The sequence below is a fragment of the Chiloscyllium plagiosum genome, chromosome 28 (genome assembly GCF_004010195.1).
Source record: "Chiloscyllium plagiosum isolate BGI_BamShark_2017 chromosome 28, ASM401019v2, whole genome shotgun sequence".
NCBI classification, from domain to species: Eukaryota; Metazoa; Chordata; class Chondrichthyes; order Orectolobiformes; family Hemiscylliidae; genus Chiloscyllium; species Chiloscyllium plagiosum.
Window position 1 is genome coordinate 42,252,945 of NC_057737.1, and position 4,770 is coordinate 42,257,714.

Sequence of the window (4,770 nt, forward strand, 5' to 3'; positions counted from 1 at the left end):
CAGAGAGACCAGAACCACACTTCAGAAGAGGCCTCACAAACATCCTGTACAATGTCAACATGATACCCCAACTCCTAACCTCTGGGAGGAAAGGAATTGCCTTGTCTCTGCCTTAGATTTTTATTTTTAAACAACAACCCCTAATTTTAGATTCTCCCATAAGAGGAATCCTCCTTTCCATGTGTGCTGTGTCATGAACTCTCAAGATCTTATTTGTTTTAGTCACATCATACTTTACTCTTTCTAAACTCAAGCAGAAACAAACTTCCCTGTCACATAAGACAACCACTCCATTCCAGGTATTAATCTGGTAAACTCTCTCTGAGCTGTGTCCAATGAGCTTATAGCCTTGCCTGAATAAGTTAACAGTATGGTACACACCATTCCAGATGTGGTATCACCTACATAACTGAAGCATAACTTCCCCATCCATTCAAACCCCTCCTAAATAAAGGTTAACATTCTATGAGTTTTGCTGAAAATGTGTTGCTGGAAAAGCGCAGCAGGTCAGGCAGCATCCAAGGAGCAGGAGAATCGCCGTTTCGGGCATGAGCTCTTCTTCAGGAATGATTCCTGAAGAAGGGCTCATGCCCGAAACGTCGATTCTCCTGCTCCTTGGATGCTGCCTGACCTGCTATACTTTTCCAGCAACATGTTTTCAGCTCTGATCTCCAGCATCTGCAGTCCTCACTTTCTCCTAACCTAGTTCAATAGCTCATCTAGATAATGCATAAGATGGGTGTGTATACAAATTTTATTAAATTAACCCAGCTTATATCCAGCAACATCTGTCACTGTTGCATTTCGATTGAACAAACAAACTACTTGGTAAGCATGAAGAAACTTGAGTTTTGATAGAGGTTTCTTGCATGTCCTCAGTACCTGAGTTGCTGACTTGTTGTCCCACACACAGTTCTCTTGTAGCCCAAGTGCAGTAAGGTATGGCATAGAGTTGCTAGTTGTTTCTGTGATTCAAAAATCACACTTAGTCTACTTTGAGCAATTTCTTTTTTAAAATTTGTTTGCCACTAAGTTTATTTAGAAGAGATCTCCATCCATATAGACTTACTAAACTTTTCTGCTTGGAAAAGGAAAATAATTTTGTTTTTTTTTTCTCCAATTACTAGAAGCTGAGCCAGTTTATTCCATTCTATTATACTTAACAAAGTGCAAACAAAGCTTCTAAGGAGTTTGGCCATGGCCCATCTTAAGATCTTGAGTCCGGAACCCAAAGGAGCCTAAATGGCTCACTAACTGTTGAGTTCATGCACTCTTCAATAATCTCTGCTTGATCAATTACTTGATGAGCATTCTGTTATTCCCTCAAATACAGGAAATCAGTAGTATTAAATCTCTAACACAAGACATTCTTCACAACAACTGGTGATGTAACTCACTCTTAAAATGTGTTAATTGACCATAAATCAACACCAGGAGTCTGTTCCTTTTTACACATGTGGTTAAGTGTTGCTGCCTAGGAATGTAAAGAAAGGAAAATCGTGGAATTGATAATTTTATTATATTAAATGCTATAATAGGATTTTTTTTTTGGTCAATTCACAGAACAGAATTTATATTGATTGATAAAATGCCCTGACTATCCAATTAACAAATGTAAATGACTACTCTAAATATTTATCAAATCCTTAGTAATTATTTTTATTCTGAAGATCCACGTAAACATTGAATTCTTTTAAATTTATTTTGTGGGATGTGGGTGTTGCTGGCTGACCAGCATTTATTGCTTGTCCCTAGTTTCCCTTGAGAAGGTGGTGGTGAGCTGCCTCCTTGAACCGCTGCAATCCACCTGCTGTGGGTTGGCACACAATGCCATTAGGGAGGGAAATCCACGATTCTCAGCCAGCGACGGTGAGGAACAACTATTATATTTCCAAGTCAGGATGGTGAGTGGCTTGGAGGGGGACTTCAATGTGGTGGTGTTCCTATGAATCTGCTGTCATCCTTCAAAACATCGTGGGTTTGGAATATGCTGTCTGAGGATTTTTCAATTTCTGTTGATAGTAGCAGCAGTATATACTGAACATTAGTAGTGGAGGGAGTGGATGTTGTGACAATCAGGCGGGCTGCTTTGTCCTGGATGGTGTCAAGCTTGAGTGTTGGAGCTGTACCCATCCAGGGAAGTGGGGAATATTCCATCACAGTCCTGACTTGTGCCTTTGTAGGTGGTGGACAGGCTTTGGGGAGTCTGGTGTGTCACCTACAGCAGTACTCCTAGCCTCTGATCTGCTCTTGTAGCCACTGTTTATGTGGTGAGTCCAGTTCAGTTTCTGGTCAATTCAGGATTTTGATAATGATGGGATTCAGTGATGGTAGATTGTGTTTTGTTCGTGATGGTCATAGCTGGCATTTGTATGGCATGAATGTTACTTGCGACTTGTTAGTCCAAGCTTGGATATTGTCCACCTCTTGTTGCATTTGAATGTGGTCTGCTTGTCTGAAGTCACGAATGGTGCTGAACATTGTGCAGTCATTGGCAAGCATCCCCACTTTTGACATTGATGGAGGGAATGTCATTGATGAAGCACCTGAAGATGGCCCTCGGACACTACCCTGAGGAATGCCTGCAGATGTCCTGGAGCTGAGATAACTGATGCCCATCTTCCTCGGTGTCCTGTATGACTCCAACCGTCAAAGAATTGCACCCTGATACCCATTGATCCAGTTTTGCTAGGGCTCCTTGATGCCACACTTGGTCAAATGCCGCCTTGATGTCAGGGGTTGTCACACTCTGCTCACCTCTGGAATTTAGCTCTTCTGTCAATACTTGAACTAAGGCTTTAATGAGGTCAGGAGCTGTGTGGCCCTGGCTGAACCCAAACTGGGCATCACTGAGCAGGATATTGCTGAATAGGTGCTGCTTGACAGCACTGTTGATGACACTTTCCATCCCTTTACTGATTGACAGTAGACTGGGATGGTTGGTATGCAAGAATACCTATTTGGTAGCTTCACCAGGTTGATACCTCATTTTCACGTATGCCTGGTGCATCTCCTGGCATGCCTTTCTACACTTTCCATTGAACCAAAGTTATCCTCGGCTTAGTGGTAATGCTTGAGTTGGAGATATGCTGAGCCATGTGATTACAGATTGCGTTGAGTACAATTCTACTGTCGGTCCACATCACCTCATGGATGCCCTGTTTTGAGATGCTAGAGTTGTTTGACGTCTGCCCCATTTGGCATAGTAATAGTGCACTGAAACACAATGGAGGTTATTCTCAAAGTCGATATGCAGTGGTCACTTGTACAAAACCATCAGGGATAGATGTATCTGCAGCTGGCAGATAAACCCTTCCTATTCATGTCCCCATCCAGATGCCTTTTGAAATAGTGTAATTGTACCTCTGGCAGCTCATTCCACATGCACACCACCCTCTGTGTGAAAAAAGCTATCCCTACTTTTGAAATCCTTTCCTTTCCTCTCTCAACTTGAGCCTGTGCCCTCTAGTTTTGGACTCCCCATCCCTTGTACAAAGATCTTGGCTATTCACCCTATCCAAGTTCCTCAAACTTTTATAAATCTCTAAGGTCACCCCTCAGCCTCCAATGCTCCAGGGCGAGAAAAGCTCCAGCCTATTCGGCCTTTCCCCTAAAACTCAAACCCTAAAGTCTTGGCAACAACCTTGTAAATCTTTTCTGAATCCTTTCAAGTCTAACAAGATCCTTCCAATAGAAGGACACCAAAATTGTATGCAGCATTCTAAAAGTGGCCTCACCAAAGTCCTGTACAACTGTAACATGATGTCCCAACTTCTACATTCAAATGTTCTGACCAATGAAGGCAGATTGGTAAGGATGTGACGGGTATGTTTTTCCCTCTTGTTGGTTCCCCTCCCCACCTGCTGCAGACCCAGTCAGATAGCTGTGTCATTTAGAACCCAACCAGTTCGCTCAATACTACTGCTGAGCCACCCTTATTGGGGGTCGTTGCAATCGCCCACCGAGTACATTTTGTACATTGCTGAAAATGTGTTGCTGGAAAAGCGCAGCAGGTCAGGCAGCATCCAAGGAGCAGGAGAATCGACGTTTCGGGCATGAGCCCTACTTCAGGAAAGTCTCCTGCTCCTTGGATGCTGCCTGACCTGCTGTGCTTTTCCAGCAACATATTTTCAGCCCTGATCTCCAGCATCTGCAGACCTCACTTTCTCCTGGAAGATTCTATGAGCTTTCCTAATTACTTGTTATACCTTCAAACTAACCCTTTTGCGATGCACTGACTGGGAGAAACAGTATTCTTGAAAATTGTTGTGTTACCACTGTCTTACCAGACCTGATGGCTGTTCTCCCATTAGAGAGAGAGAGGGGGACAACGTGTGGTGATTTAACCTGAGGGCCACCACACCTCAACCTCAAGGAGAGAGGTTGAGGAAAGTCCTTCATCGTAACTTCAGCTAAGTGAGAGGAATTGTATCATACTCCTTCACAAACCAACCATCCGTCCAACCCATTGAGCTAAACTGAACCCCTGTAGTATTCCTAATACCCTTATTTGAACAGGGAGAAAGAAAGGGAAATTGACCAGATTATTATGGTGGAGGAGGAAGAATGTGACAGGGTGATGGGGGTGAGGGTGTGGGTGGGGGTGGAGGTGGGAGAAGAAGGAGATATTGATCAATATAAGGGGGAGAGAAACACATTGCAGAGGAAGAGAAACTGACCAGGGGTGGGGAAGGGAGAGAAACTGACCAGGGGTGGGGAAGGGAGAGAAACTGACCAGGGGTGGGGAAGGGAGAGAAACTGACCAGGGGT